The following is a 17,644-nucleotide window of genomic DNA, read 5'->3' as shown; positions in this document are numbered from 1 at the left end:
CAAGCAGTCCTTCTCCCTCAGCCTCCTGAGTAGGTAGGAATACCAGCATGCACCACCAGGACAGGCTAATTTTAAATTTTTGTAGAGAGGGGATGTGGCAATGTTGCCCAGGCTGGCCTCAAACTCCTGGTCTTAAGGGATCCTCCCATCCTGGCCTCCTAAAGTGCTGGTGTAACAGGCATTAGCCACCACACCCACCTAATTGCATATTTTAAACATTAGAACTAAACATAAAAGTTTTTCTTGCCTTATCCTTTCCAGTCTGTTCTAATCTCACTGTCTTTTACAACCTGTTCCTATCCATCACCTATAGGTAATGAACCTTGTTTTCTGAATAATCCTGTGTTTTCTTCTAGTAAAAATGAACATATATATATTTGTTATTGCCGATTTAAAAAAGATTTCAGGCAGGCGTGGTGGCTCACACCTCTAATCCCAGCACTTTGGGAGGCTGAGGCAGGTAGATCACGAGGTCAGGAGATTGAGACCATCCTGGGTAGCACGATGAAACCCCCTGTCTACTAAAACTACAAAAAATTAGCCAGGCGTGGTGGCATGCATCTGTAGTCCCAGCTACTCGGGAGGCTGAGGCAGGAGAATGGCATGAACCCGGGAGACAGAGCTTGCAGTGAGCCGAGATGGTGCCACTGCACTCCAGCCTGGGCAACAGTGTGAGACTCCATCTCCAAAAAAAAAAAGTTTCATACTATACTCTTGCAGTTTCTATTTTTGCCTAACAGTGTATCTTGATAACCACTCCATATAAATTCATAGATATATCTTCCTTTTTCACCTTCATTTTATAGCTGCATAATACTCCTTTTGTGGATGTACCATGTAATATTCAGCTGCTCTACTACATATCATCAATTAGAGAATTCAAATTTGCAATTACTAACAGGGATGCAGTTAGTATTCTTGAGCATGTGTATTTTTGTATATTTAGATATTTACATTCAGGACAAATTCCTAGAATTAGGATTGCTGGATTAAATAGGTAGCATGTTAGACATTGACAAATTCTCTGTGCTAGGCAGCCTCCAAATTGGCCTCCAGTCTGTGCTTCCTGGTATATGCGGACTACCCTTGTGTAATCCTCTCATACTGTACCATGATTGATGTGTGTAACCACCAGAATATGGCAGAAGTTCTGGTAAGCCAGTTCTGAAATTAGGTTATGAAAACCCATACATACCTGGAGCCCCAGTATTAAAAACAATTTTAAAAAAGAGCAACTCATGCTTCCTGATGTCAAAAGTTACTATAAAACTACAGAAATCAGGCTGGGCATGGTGGCTCCTGCCTGTAATCCCAGCACTTTGGGAGGCCGAGGAGGGCAGATCAAAAAAAAGTGTTCATAAAAAAAGAACACTTTTTTTTTTTAGTTCACATGACAATTCTTTTATAAATTAATTGGTTTTAAAGTTGTTGATAAAATTAGATCTGTCTTCAAAATTGTCAGCGTATATTTTTGTTTGGGTTTACTGGTCTGACAGTGTTATGTCTGTCTCTATTAGATATTTTAAGTTCATGAAGCTAAACCCCATCTAAAACAATGATCTTTGTACAATTCTTTTATAAGTGAGATTTACTTAATATTTTTGATTTAATAACAATAGCTATATCTTCTGGGTTATTGACAGAATAACCACGTATTTAGTGTAAGGTATGAACTTTGGTAAACAATATTAACAGGATATAAAATTGGTTAATAAAAAATAATTTAAAACAATGACTAGCTGTGTCAAATCTTAATTTTAATAAGTAATCTAGGTGTAATTAGAAATTAAAGTTGGTAACTGTAAATGGAATAAATGTTTATAAATAAACTTTTCATGTAATTTAAAGTCTTAAATAATACTCATTAATTATCTGGGTCATATCCAAATAAGATATAAAGCAAACAAATTACTGAAAAAATATAAGTTCATTCTTGGCTTCTTAAAATTTCTTTCTTTTTTTTTGAGACGGAGTTTCACTCATCACCCAGCTGGAGTGCAATGGCATAATCTCAGCTAATTGCAACCTCTGCCTCCCAGGTTCAAGCAATTCTGCCTCAGCCTCCCGAGTAGCTGGGTTTACAGGTGCCCACAACCATGACAGGCTAATTTTTGTATTATTAGTAGAGATGGGGTTTCACCATGTTGGCCAGGCTGGTCTTGAATTGCTGACCTCAGGTGATTCACCTGCCTTCACCTCTCAAAGTGCTGGGATTACAGGCATGAGCCACCATGCCCAGCTGGCTTCTTAAAATTTCTAAAAAGACTAGATATTTTGGTCTATTACTCAAAATACAAATTTAGGAAAAAGTAATTTTTGTGTGAGAACCTTATGTGGTAAATTTTTGTCGTAAGGTAAAATGATTGGTTGTACCAATATAAGAGGAGAAAACTAAGTCTAAGACTGAAGGTTTAAGAAAATGATTAAACGTCTAAACAATTTGAATAGGATTTATGAAAGATAGGCCTTACGGACAGTTTATTGTATGATTGCGTTGGCTAGGATTGAAAAGAAATTGTACATAGGATTTTTTTTTCCTAAAAATTAAACAGTGGTGTTGGGAGCACTGATGCAGGACCAGAATCTGGTCCTCTATATTGAAAACAAGAAGTTTTTTTTTTTTTTTTGACGTATTTATCTGCACTTAATAAATTTGCAAGATGTTTTGTTTTTTCGTTCTAAAATCTGTTAGAAGCCATCTTCTAAACTCTAGTTTCTATTTCTGCCACATTTTTTCCTGAGATCGATTTAATTTCTGTAGTTTTCAGGTTTTAAATGCTGTCCTCATCATTTAAAACAGTAATTTTATTTATTGAGGTGGAATTTGATACAGTTAAAAAAATTTGTAGAGATGATGATGTGGTTTGAATGTGTCCCCACCCAAATCTCATGTTCAGCTGTAATTCCCAATGTTACAGGTTGTTCCTGGTGGCAGGTGACTTGATCATGTTGGGGTGGATTTCTCATGAGTGATTTAGCACTACCTGCCTCGGTACTGTCCTCGTGATAGATAGTGAGTGAGTTCTTGTCACTCGATTTGGCCGTTTAAAGGTGTGTAGAACCTCCCCCTCTCTCCTGCTCCTGCTTCGGCCATGTGACATGCCTGGTCCTCTGCCTTCTTCTATGATTGTAAGTTTCCTGAGGCCTCCCCAGAAGCCAAGCAGATGCCAGCAACATGCTTCCTGTCCAGCCTGCAGAACTATGAGCCAATTAAAGCTTTTTTCTTTATAAATTACCCACTGTTAGTTATTTCTTTATAGCAATGCGAGAACAGACTAATACAGATGGCATCTTGCTATGTTGCCCAGGCTGGTCTCAAACTTCTGGCCTTAAGTTACTCTCCTGTCTCATCCTTCCAAAGTGCTGAGATTACAGGAACAAGCCACCAAAAACAAAACCAGCCAATTTGTTGAGGTAGAGTTTTGGTTTTCAGATTTCTCATTCATGTCTCAGAGGCTCAACTTTACTTGCATCTCAATGTATGTCACTTGCAGGTCATACATCATTGCCTTCTTTTTTTCACATTGAGAAGGCCTGGGATGATGACTGTCTCCAACTTTTTTTGTCTGCTCCTGTAAGTTTTTTCTTTGATTCTAAATTGGCTATTATGGCCTGACACTGAAATATTTATCATGAAGGCCTAGAAAAGCAATGTATTTGCTCTGTATAACTTGATTCTGTACTCTTGGTTTTTCTTGATGTACCTAAATTTTTACACTCATAGCCTTGGACATATTCCTAACTAAATCCAAGCACACTTTTCATCAGGTTCAACTTCCAGGTTATTTTTATTTTTATTTTATTTTTTGAGATGGATTCTTGCTCTGTCACCCAGGCTGGAGTTCAGTGGTGCAATCTCAGCTCACTGCAACCTCTGCCTCCTGGGTTCAAGTGATTCTCTGCCTCAGCCTCCTTGGTAGCTGGGTCTACAGGTGTGTGCCACCACCTCTGGCTAATTTTTGTGTTTTTTAGTAGGGAAAGGGTTTCACCATGTTGGCCAGGCTGGTCTCGACCTCCTGACCCAAGTAATCCACCCGCCTCGGCCTCCCAAGTGCTAGGATTACAGGTGGGAGCCACCATGCCTGGCCAACTTCCAGGTTATCTAAATGCGCTTTGCATAAGGAGAAACAATCACACTGTAGAAGGTTTTTCTTTACCTTTTTGGTAGCTGGTCTAAGAAAGGTTTTACAAGAAATTATCGAGATAAATTCCTGTATTGTCTTTATTAAGTTTTTAATCACTTAAAAAAAAACCTGGTTGGTTGGGCATGATGTTTCATGCCTGAATCCCAGCACTTTGAGAGGCTGAGGTGGGAGGATCGCTTGAGTTCAGGAGTTCAATAACAGCCTGGGCAACATGATGAAAGCCCATCTCTAAAAAAAAAAAAAAAAAAAAAAGACACACATACAAAAATTAGCTGGGTGTGGTAACTTGTGCCTGTAGTCTCAACTACTCGGGAGGCTGAGGTGGGAAGATCACTTAGGCCTGGGAGATCAAGGATGCAGTGAGCTTTTGTGCTGCTGCACTCCAGCCTGGGCAACTGAGTTAGACGCTGTCCCCCATCTACCCCTGAAATAAATGAAACAACAAAAAGCTCTGGGCTTTAAAAGGATTCATTTTTTCCCAGTAACTCTCTTTACTCCTACTAATGACTTTTGATTATCACTGTATTTACATGGATTACTAACAAGTGAGCTGTTATCCTGTTTCAATCAAATGTTTTGAGCCTTTTAACATCTTTGACAAACTTCCCCAAATGCAAATTCTTTTTATTTTATTTTATTTATTATTTTTTTGGGACGGAGTCTCGCTCTGTCTCCCAGGCTGGAGTGCAATGGCATGATCTTGGCTCATTGCAACTTCTACTTCCTGGGTTCAAGCGATTCTCCTGCCTCAGCCTCCCAAGTAGCTGGGATTACAGGTGTGCACTAAGACGCCTGGCTAATTTTTGTATTATTAGTAGAGGTGGGGTTTCACCATGTTGGCCAGTTTGTTCTCGAACTCCTGACCTCAGCTGATCCTCCTGCCTTGGCCTCCCAAAGTGCTGGGGTTACAGGTGTGAGCCACCATGCCTGGCCTTCTTTTTTATTTTTTTGAGATGGAGTCATGTGCTGTTGCTGAGGCTGGAGTGCAATGTCATGATCTCAGCTCACTGCGACCTCCGCCTCCCAGGTTCAAGCAATTCTCCTACCTCAGCCTCCCGAGTAGCTGGGATTACAGGCTCCCACCACAATGCCCAGCTAATTTTTGTATTTTTTTCTAGAGATGGGATTTCATCATATTGGTCAGGCTGGTCTCGAACTCCTGACCTCAGTTGATCTACCTGCCTCAGCCTCCCAAAGTGCTGGGATTACAGTCATGAGCCACCACGCCTGGCCTGTTTTTATGACTTTTATTCAAAAGATTGTTCTTTACGCAAATGTTTTGTTTTTTTCGGAATTAAGAAACTGTTCTATCTTAACTTACCTCTAACATACCTCTGTTTGATAAAGTATGTTTTTTGAGCCAAGGTCTTGCTCCATCACCCAGGCTGGAGTGCAGTCATGCTGCTGTAGGACAAGCAAGCTTCAAATTGGGACTTAGCCCATGAGGGTTTTTGGCTTTGGCCAGGAAATAATTCAGGGTGAGCTGGTGGTAGAAGAAAGAAGCTTTATCGAAGAAGCTGTGTTTCAGCTCTGGTGGTGGTACAGCTTTGTGACTACTCCTATGGGAAACCTCATAGGCAGTGTGCTGAGAGTAGCAGCTCAGGGCAGTTTTGTAGTCATATTTATATCTACTTTTAATTACATGTAGATTAAGGGGCAGTTTATGCAGAAATTTGTAGGAAAATGGTGGTAACTTTGGTCATCGGGTCGTTGCCATGGAAAGGGGTGATAACTCCTGGGTGTTGCCATGGCAATGTTAAACTGACATGGCTCACCGGTAGGCGTGTCTTATGGAAAGCTGCTTCTGCCCCATCCCTGTTTTAGCTAGTCCTCAATTTTGTCCAGGTCTGAGCCCCACCTCTGGAGTCAAATTATTCCTCCTACCTCAGTGTGATCACTGCCTCACTGCAACTTCAGCCTGCTGGGCTCAGGCAGACCTCCTACCTCAGCCTCCTGAGTAGCTGGAACTACAGACATGCACCACTGTGCCTGGTTAATGTTTAGTGCCTGCCCCAGCTGCCTGGCTTCTCCCTGCTGTCCACGCCCCCTCCTATCTTGGAGCAAAGTCGGGCCAAGCCAGGTCACCATGAACAGCAGGATAGACATGAGAGAGTCCCAGGGGGAAAGGGGTAGTTCCCTGGTAAGGTTTCTCCTTCTGGCCAGGGAGGCCCTGAAGGCTGGTGGCTGGGCTGCCAGTCCCATGAACTGGAGTGGTAATTGGTGCCTTTTCTAGGCCCACCCATGGCCACCCATGGGCCAATTGGCATGCACTTCCTGCCCTCTGAGGCTCACAAAATGTCCCTGGCTCAGCCAGAGCTGAGCAGATGGTGCCACTAGCAGAAGAGAGGAGCTAGTGTCTCTGCTGAGACCCTCAGAGACCTGCAGAGACCACCAAAAAACTTGTCTGAGGAAAGGAGCTACCCTCTCCAGGACCTCCTCTATGCTGAGAGCTGAACACTCGACAAACGACCTGCCTGCCCACAGAGGGGAGCTATTCACTGTGGGTCTCCTCTGAGCTGTTTTTGTTTTGTTTTGTTTTGTTTTGTTTTTGTTCTGGAGACAGAGTTTCACTCTTGTTGCCAGGCTGGAGTGCAATGGCACAATCTCAGCTCACCACAACCTCTGCCTCCTGGGTTCAAGTGATTTTCCTGCCTCAGCCTCCCAGGTAGCTGGGATGACAGGCATGTGCCACCATGTCTGGCCAATTTTGTATTTTTAGTAGAGATGGGGTTTCTCCATGTTGGTCAGGCTGGTCTTGAACTCTCAACCTCAGGTGATCCTCACACCTCAGCCTCCCAAAGTGCTGGGATTACAGGTGTTGGCCACCGTACCCAGCTCCTCTGAGCTGCCCTAACACTAAATAAAGCTCCTCTTCTTCTTCTTCAACTTGGGTGAAGGTGCCACGGGCAACAGAGGATTTCCAGGGGAAGATAATTGACACCTCAAAGATCCCATAAGAGTAATAGTCAACAAACATTGGCTACCCTTATATTTTTACAACTAAATGTTAAAATTTGATATAAAACCATTGGAATCAAAGGAATATAATAAGATTGGCATGAGTAAATCTATGAATGGCACAGAAGGATCTAGAAACTGATACAGGTATATATAAGAATTACTGTTTTAAAAAGGTGGATACAATTATGTGTCCATAATAATTCAAAAGCTTAATGTTGTAAAATTAGGAGTAACAAAGTTTTAAAAACTTTAAGAATACAACTGTTATGTATCCATAATGATAAAAAAATAGTTTTTTGAGATGGAGTCTCTCTCTGTCACCCAGGCTGGAGTACAGTGGTGCAATATTGGCTCACTGCAACCTCTGCCTCCTGGGTTCAAGCGATTCTCCTGCCTCAGCCTCCCGAGTAGCTGGGATTACAGGTGCATGCAACCACACCCAGCTAATTTTTGTATTTTTAGTAGAGACAGGGTTTCACCATGTTGGTCATGCTGGTCTTGAACTCCTGACCTTGTGATCTGCCCACCTCAGCCTCCCAAAGTGCTGGGATTACAGGCATAAGCCATTGCACCCTGCCCAATTAAAAAAAAAATTTAATGAGGTAGAATTTCATATCAGCAGGTCAAATGTAGTGCATTAGTCTGTTCTTGCACTGCTCTAATTTATAAAGAAATTTATAAAGAAAAGAGGTTTAATTCCACAGACTGTACAGGAAGCATGGCTGGGAGGCCTCAGGAAACTTTCAATCATGGTGGAAGGTGAAGAGGAAGCAGGCAGGACTTCACATGGTGGAGCAGGAGAGAGAGAGCAAAGGAGGAGGTGCTACACACTTTTAAACAACCAGTTCTCCTGAGAACCCTATCATGAGACAGTCCTAGGGGGATGGTGATAAACCATTAGAAACCACCCCCATGATCCAATCACCTCCTACCAGTCCCCACTTCCAACATTGGAGATTACATTTGGGTGGGGACCCAGAGCCAAACCATATCAGGCAGTTTCTCTCAGTAAGTGGTGCTACAAAAATTGGCCCTCTTTTTGGATGAGATAAAATTGGATCCACTACTCCACACCATATGCCCAAATACATTCCATTAAAAAAATATATATACATATATGTGATCTGCTCACCTTGGCCTCTCAAAGTGCTGGGATTATAGGTGTGAGCCCCTGCACCCTAACAAAAGATATAAATTTTTAAAGTAATACATTTCAAATGAAAAGATCAAAATCTCTGTCATCTAGAGTTTGAAAAGACTTTTTAGGCCAGGTGCGGTGGCTCATGCCTGTAATCCCAGCACTTTGGGAGGCCATAGTGGGCAGATCACTTGAGGTCAGGAGTGTTACACGTGTCCGTGTGAAGAGACCACCAACACGCTTTGTGTGAGCAACAAGGCTGTTTATTCACTTTGGTGCAAGTGGGCTGAGTCCGAGAAAGGAGTCAGCAAAGGGAGATAGGGGTGGGGCAGTTTTATAGGATTTGGGTAGGTAGTGGAAAGTTACAGTTAAAGGTGGTTATCATTTGTGGGCAGGGGCAGGGGTCTCAAAGTGCTTGGTGGGGAGCTCCTGAGACTCATTGTCCAGGAGAAGAATGTCACAAGGTCAAGAGATCAGTTGGGGTGGGGTAGGAACAAATCACAATGATGGAACCTCATCAGTTAAGGCAGGAACTGGCTGTTTCACTTCTTTTGTGGTTCTTCAGTTGCTCCAGGCCATCTGAATATATACGTGCAGGTCACACGGGTTATGATGGCTTATCTTGGGCTTGGAGGCCTGACATTTCAGTCTTCTTATATTAATCAGAAAAACAAAACAGTGGTGAAGTGTTGAGGGGCAGTGAAAATTTTGGGGTGAGCTATGGAGAGATAATGGGCAATGTTTCTCAAGGCTGCTTCAAGCGGGATTAGGGGCAGCATGGGAACCTAGAGTGGGAGAGATTAAACTGAAGAAAGATTTTGAGATAAGGGGTGATATTGTGGGGTTGTTAAAAGGAGTATTTGTTGTATAGAATGATTGGTGATGGCCTGGATGTGGTTTTGTATGAATTGAGAAACTAAACGGAAGGCACAAGGTCTGAATAAGAGAAGGAGAAAAACAGATATGAGAGGACTAAGAATTGGGAGGAGCAAGGACATCCTATTAGAAAGTGCCCAGGGAGGTCCAGCATAATTATGCGCCTGGTTGGTGAGGTTTTTGGGCTCTACCTTTGAGTTTTTTATGTAGTCTTATTCAGGGCACGCTGATTCAGGTAAAAACAACATTCTTCTTTTAGAAATATGCAGAGTCCTCCTTTTTCAGCAGTGAGTAAGTCGAGGCCTCTTCCTGTCTTCTTATATTAATAAGAAAAACAAAACAGTAGTGAAGTGTTTGTGTCCTGAGGGGAACAGGATGCTGTTCCGTCCCATTTGCAAATCGATTTTTTGGAATAAGGAAAACTAGTGTATATGTGCCTGTCCAATTAATAGGTAGACACATGTAGGTGGAGGAGTCACAGAGGAAGAAGAGACCTTGTGTAAGGCAGAACTGGAAATGTAAAGTGAAAAGATGAGAGGGAGCACCAAAAGAGATGTCTTGCACCCAGACTCCTAGGGATCCAGCTGTGTCCGGAATTGGTGGGTTCTTGGTCTCACTGACTTGAATGAAGCCACAGACCCTCAAGGTGAGTGTTACATTTCTTAAAGGTGGTGTGTCTGGAGTTTGTTCCTTCTGATATTCGGACGTGTTTGGAGTTTCTTCCTTCTGGTGGGTTCATCATCTCGTTGGCTTCAGGAGTGAAGCTGCAGACCTCCGCAGTGAGTGTTACAGCTCTTAAGGCGGTGAGTCTGGGGTTGTTCATTCCTCCTGTCCAGAGTTGTTCATTCCTCCTGGTGGGTTTGTGGTCTCGCTGGCCTCAGGAGTGAAGCTGCAGACCTTCACTGTGAGTGTTACAGCTCATAAAGGCAGTGCGGATCCAAAGAGTGAGCAGCAGCAAGATTTATTGCAAAGAGTGAAAGAACAAAGCTTCCACAGTGTAGAAGAGGACGTGAGCGGGTTGCCACTGCTGGCTCAGGCAGCCTGCTTTTATTCCCTTATCTGGCCCCACCCACATCCTGCTGATTGATGCATTTTACAGAGAGCTGATTGGTCCTTTTTGACAGGGTGCTGATTCATGCATTTACAATCCCTGAGCTAGACACTGAATGCTGATTGGTGCATTTACAATCCTCTAGCTAGACATAAAAGTTCTCCAAGTCCTCACCAGATTAGCTAGATACAGAGTGCTGATTGGTGTGTTTACAAACCTTGAGCTAGACACAGGGTGTTGATTGGTGTGTTTACAAACCTTGGGCTAGACACAGAGTGCTGATTGGTGTATTTACAATCCTTTAGCTAGACATAAAGGTTCTCCAAGTCCCCACCAGATTAGCTAGACACAGAGCACTGATTGGTGTGTTTACAAACCTTGAGCTAGACACAGAGTGCTGATTGGCTCATTTACAATCCTCTAGCTAGATATAAAAGTTCTCCAAGTCCCCACCCAACACAGGAGCTCAGCTGGCTTTGCCTAGTGGATCCCGCCATGGGCAGAGCTGCCCGCCAGTCCCGTGCCACGCCTGCACTCCGCAGCCCTTGGGCAGTGAATGGGACTGGGCACCACAGAGCAGGGGGTGGCGCCCATTGGGGAAGCTTGGGCCATGTGGGAGACCACCACAGGGGGGCGTGGGCATGTGGGGAGGTGGCTGAGGCATGGCAAGAATTCGAGTGTGGCACAGGTGGGCTGGCAGTGCTGGGGGACCCAGTGCACTCTCCGCAGCTGCTGGCCCAGGTGCTAAGACCCTCACTGCCCAGGGCTGGTGGTGCCAGCCAGCCACTCCGAGTGCAGGGCCCACCCAGAACATGCGCTGGCCCGTGAGCGCTGAGCGCAGCCCTGGTTCCCACCTGCGCCCCTCCCTCCTCAGCTCCCTGCAAGCAGAGGGAGATGGCTCCAGCCTTGGCCAGCCCAGAGAGGGGCTCCCACAGTGCAGTGGTGGGTGGAAGAGCTCCTCAAGTGTGGCCAGAGTGGACATCAAGGCTGAGGAGGTGCTGAGAGCAAGTGAGGGGTGCCAGTACTTTGTCACCTCTCACAGCAAGGGCAGCAGCCATTACAAGTTGTAATGGGGATTGATAGGGCAACTGGGTAGAGGGGGAGGTTCAATATTCATGGTGTATTAGAAAGCTCATAGTGTCTACAAGCAACCTTTCATTGCTATTAATGGGGTTGGGTATAAGTAAACAAGAAGGGGGGCTGGGAGGAGAGTCTGAAGAACAAGGGGAAGGTAGCCAAGGATGGAGTGAAGTGCAGGACAAATGTCTTCCTAAGTAATAGTAACTGCTAATGTTTTTAAGTTTGCCAGTATTGATAGAGGGCTTATCTATAATGTGGAGCTAAAAAGCCCCAATGGTTTTGGTAATATGTGTAGTTGGGCTTTGGAGATGAAGAGTGAAGAAGCATAGAGAAGGTGAAATGTTACCTAGGGGAATTCCAGTGGGTCTTTGCCGAGAGATGCACAAAGGAGTGACAACAGGTAGAGTAGTTTATGTTGTGAGGGGTTCAAATATGGGTGGAGTAGAATTGACATCAGGTTAAAGGTTTTTTTTTTTTTTTTTTTTGGAGACAGTCTCGCTCCGTCACCCAGGCTGGAGTGCAGTGGCACAATCTCGGCTCACTGCAAGCTCTACCTCCCGGGTTCACGTGATTCTCCTGCCTCAGTCTCCTGAGTAGCTGGGACTACAGGTGCCTGCAACCATGCCCGGCTAATTTTTTGTGTTTTTAGTAGAGACGGGTTTCACCGTGTTAGCCAGGAAGGCCTCAATCAAGGATAAAGGTTTTTTAAGTAGATGTGGAGAAGAGCATCAGCTTGCTGATATGAAATGTCTGAGGTTTTGCTAGACCTGTCTAGAAAGTAAAGAAGTTCTTCAGAAGAGTAAAGATGAGGGCTGTTAAAGGAGGTTCAGAGATGTAGGGAGACAGCAGATGTTGCCCAGTCGGTATGTAAGGTGGGGACAGCTGTGTAAGAGCAGGAAAAAGGGGAAATGCAAAGCCAGCAATTGTTCACTAAGGAGGGATTACAAAGAGTGAGGGGGGAGTGAGCGAGATTGATAGTAAGTTGGAGGTAATTAGGGAGGGGTAGAGGATGGCAGGAGAATGGGAATGAGGAAAAGTAAAGAAAGGGACTTCATCAGGGTGAAAGAATTGGAGTGTGCCTTGCCAGCAAAGGTCATCTATCCACTCCAAGGGGGAGTTAAGAGTGGTGGTTAGGGGCTAAGACCAGGAGATATCAGCTATGATGGTTTGGAGAAAAAGTGTAAACTGGCAGTCGTGACAAGGGCAGGACATTTATGGGTAGGTGAGAACGAAGAGTAGGAGTACGACTAGACAGAAGATAGCAGGGATGAAAAGTTTTGGGGTACAGTCCAAGTAGTGGGGGTGACTGTGTGAAGCCCTGTTGTAAAGATCAGGGTAACGAAGAATAGACCTAACAAAATGAAAGGCTGTATTAGGCTCATAAGGGTTACTACTGTCCTTCAGAAATGCAGGTTAGTTTAAGGGAAGTAGGGGTGAGTACTTGCAACTTCCAGGAGGAAGAGGAGAGATCAGGCTGGTTGTCTGATGGGCACAGCTTTATCCTGGAACGTTGAACCCAATGGGCAGGGTCCTGCAGATGGACGGCCATTGGAGTACTATAGATGACTAAGTGGGGTCCAGTCCACTGAGGTTGTAGAGTTTGAGGGGTCAGATTCTTAACAAGAACTGATCATCCAGCGAGGGTGTCCTCATATGGCTGGGAATCTGGAGTAGGCAAAAGAAGATTAGCAGCCTGGTGAATTTCCTGTCTAACCTGCTGGAGGACTGGAAGATAGTCCCCCAGAGGGCTGGTGTCTGGAATGAGGTTGGGGCCCAGCAAGAAGGTATGTCCATATGAAAGTTCAAATGGACTGTACCCTGTAGCATCCCGAGGACAGGCTCAAATTCTGAGGAGGGCAGGTGGTAAAAATACTGTCCAGTCCTTTTTAAGTTGAAGGCTGAGTTTGGTGAGGTGTGTTTTTAAAAGACCATTATTCCTTTCTACCTTTCCAGAAGACTGAGGGCGGTAGGGGGCATGAAGTTTCCATTGAATGCCCAAGGCCTGAGAGACTGCTTGAGTGACTTGACTAATGAAGGCCAGTCTGTTGTCGGACTGTATAGAGGTAGTAAGGCTAAACTGAGAAATTATGTCTGACAGAAGGGAGGAGATGACCGTGTTGGCCTTCTCAGGCCCTGAGAGAAAGGCCTCTACCCATCCAGTGAAAGTGGCTACCCAGACCAAGAGTATTGTAGTTTCCTGACTCAGGGCATGTGGATAAAGTCCATTTGCCAGTCCTGGCAGGGGTGAACCCCTGAGCTTGATGTGTAGGAAAGGAACGGGGTCTGAGAAATCCCTGAGGGGTGGTAGAATAGCAAATGGAACACTGAGAAGTGATTTCCTTGAGGATAGATTTCCATGATGGAAAGGAAATGAGAGGGTCTAAGAGGTGGGCTAGTGGCTTGTAGCCTACATGGAAGAGGTCATGAAAGGAAGATACAATGAAATGAGGCAGTGAAGGTGGAAGGAGGAATTTTCCTTGATCCAAGAACCATTTGTCTTGTGTGGGAAGAGATTGATAGGTGGAAGTTTCAGTGGGAGAGTAGGTGGGAGTGACTGATGAGAAGGAGAAAAACTGGCCATGAGGGACAGAAGTTGGAAGGCTAGCTGCTTCTTTAACTACCTTATCAGCATAATTGTTGCCCTGAGCAATGGGATCTGATGTCCTTTGATGGCCTTTGCAGTGAATGACCCCAGCTTCCTTGGAAGTACAGCAGCTTTAAGAAGAGTTTTTATTGAAGATACATTAATGATGGAAGACCCTTGCGTAGTAAGGAAACCTGTTTCTGACCATATAACAGGATGGTGGTGAAGGATGTGGAAGGATTCCAAGTATGGAATCAGTATAGATATTGACACATATTCCCTTTGCAAGAGTGAGAGCTCGAGTTAAGGCAATGAGTTCCGCTTGTTGAGAGGCAGTGGAAGGAGGCAGGGCCATAGCCTCAATGATAGATGTGGAACACACTATAGCATAGCCTGCCTTTGCCAGTGATTGGTGATTGGGCCTGGAAGAACTATCATCAATAAACCAAGTGTGGTCTGGGTGGGGAACAGGAAAGAGGGAAATATGGGGAAAGTCATATGGATTAGAGAGATACAGTCATGGGGTTCAGATGTAGTATGAGGAATAAGATGAGAGGCCGGATTGAAGTCTGGGCCAGGAACAATGGTAATTGTGGGAAATTCAACAAATGGTGAGTACAGTTGAAGGAGCCAGGGGGCAGAAAGTATATGTGTCAAGTGTGAGGAAGAAAATAGATATTGAAAGTTATGGGAACTGTAGAGAGTAAGTGGAGCATAGCTTGTGGTTTTGAGGGCCTCTAAAAGTATTAAAGTGGTGGCAGCCACCACATGCAGACATGAGGGCAAGCCTAAAACAGTAAGGTCAAGTTGTTTGGACAGAAAGGCTACAGGGTGTGGTCCCAGCTCTTATGTAAGAATTCCAACCACACAGTCCTGTACAATGGCTGTGTGTAATGAAAAGGGTTGGGATGAGTTAGGGAGAGCTAGTGTGGGAGCAGCTTCTAGGGCTGTTTTTAAGAAATGGAAAGAGGAGTGGGGAAAAGATTTAGGATCTATGGGGCCAGCTAGGTTTCCTTGTGAGTTTACATAATGGTTTAGTCAGGAGGGCAAAACCAGGTATCCAAAGGTGAAAGTACCCAAGCATGCCTAGGAAGGAAAGGAGTTGTTGTTTTGTAGAAGGCATTGGGGTTTGGAAGATTAGCCAGACATGATCAGCAGGGAAAGCATGTGTGTTTTTATGAAGAATTATGCTGAGATAGGTAACGGATGAAGAAGAAATTTGGGCTTTCGAGGGGGATACGCGATATCCCTTTGAGAATACATATTGGAGGAGCCAGAGGGTGTCCTGTTGGGAAGATTTGTAGGAGGGGCTATAAAGTAGGAGGTCACCAAAATATTGAATAAGGTGAGAAGCAGATGGATGGAAAGAAAGTATATCATGAGAAAGTGCTTGACCGAAGTAACGGGGGCTGTCCCTGAAGCCTTGCGGCAGTACAGCCCAGGTAAGTTGCTGAGACTGATGGGTGTCAGGGTCAGTCCAAGTTAAAGTGAAGAGAGGCTGGGATTAAGGGGGTAAAGGAATAGTAAAGAAAGCATCTTTGAGATCCAGAACAGAATAATGGGTTGTGGAGTGAGGTGTTGAGGATAGGAGAGTATATGGGTTTGGCACCATGGGGTGGATAGGCAAGACAATTTTGTTGATAAGGCAAAGATCCTGGACCAGCCTGTAAGAGTTGTCCAGTTTTTGGACAGGTAGGATAGGAGAGTTGTAAGGAGAGTTTGTAGGCTTCAAAAGGTCATGCTGTAACAGGCAAGTGATAACAGGCTTTAGTCCCCTCAAATCCTGTTGTGGGATGGGATACTGGCATTGAGCAGGGTAAGGGTGATTAGGTTTTACCCCCGAGGGATGATAAGGGGTGCATGATCGGTTGCTAAGGAGGGAGTAGAGGTATCCCATACTTGTGGATTAAGGTAGCGAGACACAAGGGGAGGACGGGAAGGAGGCTTTGAACTGGGGAAAAGGGCGGCAATGAGGTATGGCTATAGCCTGGGAATAGTCAGGGAAGCAGAGAATTTAGTTAAAATGTCTTGATCTAATAAGGGAGCTGGGCAGGTGGGGATAACTAAAAAGGAGTGCATAAAAGAATGTTGTTCAAGTTGGCACCAGAGTTGGGGAGTTTTAAGAGGTTTAGAAGCCTGGTCATCAATACCCACAGCAGTTATGGAGGCAAGGGAAACAGGCCCTTGAAAAGAAGGTAATGTGGAGTGGGTAGCCTCCGTATTGATTAAGAAGGGGACGGACGTGCCCTCCACTGTAAGAGTTACCCAAAGCATCTGTGATGGTCCAGGAGGCTTCCGAGGCAATAGGGCAGTGTCAGTCTTCAGCTGCTAAGCCGAGAAGATCTGGGAAGGAGTCAGTCAGCGAGCCTTGGGCCAGAGTTCCAGTGGCTCTGGTAGTGGCTGCCAGGTGAGTTGGACAGTCCAATTTCCAGGGGGGTTCCACAGATGGGACACAGCTTAGGAGGAATCCTGGGCTGCAGGCATTCCTTGGCCCAGTGGCCAAATTTCCAGCACTTAAAGCAAGAACCTGGGGGAGGAGGTCCTGGAGGAACACCCGGCCTCTGCGGTTTAGGCATTTTGAAGTTCTTATGTGCTGGAGATGTGGCTGGGGTTTATCTCACAGCAGAGGCAAGTAATTGCAACTCAGAAATACATTGCCACTTGGCTGCCTCTTCTTTATTATTGTACACTTTGAAGGTGAGGTTAATTAAGTCCTGTTGTGGGGTTTGAGGTTCGGAATCTAATTTTTGGAGCTTTTTCTAATCTTGGGAGCAGATTGGTTAATAAAATGCATATTGAGAATAAGATGGCCTTCTGGCCTCTCTGGGTCTAGGGTGGTAAACTGTCTAAGGGTTGTTGCCAAATAGGCCATGAACTGGGCTGGGTTTTTATATTTGATGAAAAAGAGCCTAAATGCTAACTGACTTGGGAGGGGTCGGATGAAGAAAAAGGAGTATTAACCTCGACTATGCCTTCAGCTCCAGCCACTTCTCTAAGAGGATATTGTTGGGCAGGTGGGGGAGGGCTAGTCATGGAACGAAACTGTAAGCTGGACCGGGTGTGAGAAGGGGAGTTGATAGAAAGATTATGGGGTAGGAAGTGGAGGCTGAGGAAGAATTAGTGAGAGGTGACAGCGTGCTGGCAGTCCTCACAGCCCTTGCTCACTCTTGGCGCCTCCTCTGCCTGGGTTCCCACTTTGGCAGCACTTGAGGAGCCCTTCAGCCCACTGTTGCACTGTGGGAGCCCCTTTCTGGGCTGGCCAAGGCCGGAGCTGGCTCCGTCAGCTTTCAGGGTGGTGTGGAGGGAGAGGCGCGAGTGGGAACTGGGGCTGCACACGGCGCTTGCAGGCCAGGTGGAGTTCCGGGTGGGTGTGGGCCTGGCGGCCCTGCACTCAGAGCAGCCGGCTGGCCCTGCCAGCCCCAGGCAATGAGGGGCTTAGCATCCAGGCCAGCAGCTGCAGAGGGTGTACTGGGTCCCCCAGCAGTGCCAGCCCACCAGCGCTGTGCTCAATTTCTCGCCGGGCCTTAGCTGCCTTCCCACGGGGCAGGGCTCAAGACTTCCCATGGGGCAGGGCTCAAGGCTCCACCATGCCTGAGCCTCCCACCCCCTCCGTGGGCTCCTGTGTGGCCCGAGCGTCCCCGATGAGCACTGCCCCCTGCTCCACGGCGCCCAGTAACATCAACCACCCAAGGGCTGAGGAGTGCAGGCACATGGTGCGGGACTGGCAGGCAGCTCCACCTGGTGCCCCGGTGCAGGATCCACTGGGTGAAGCCAGCTGGGCTCCTGGGTCTGGTGGGGACGTGGAGAAC

The sequence above is a fragment of the Pongo pygmaeus genome, chromosome 20, assembly GCF_028885625.2.
Source record: "Pongo pygmaeus isolate AG05252 chromosome 20, NHGRI_mPonPyg2-v2.0_pri, whole genome shotgun sequence".
Lineage (NCBI taxonomy): Eukaryota > Metazoa > Chordata > Mammalia > Primates > Hominidae > Pongo > Pongo pygmaeus.
Note: the sequence above shows the minus strand (reverse complement) of the source record.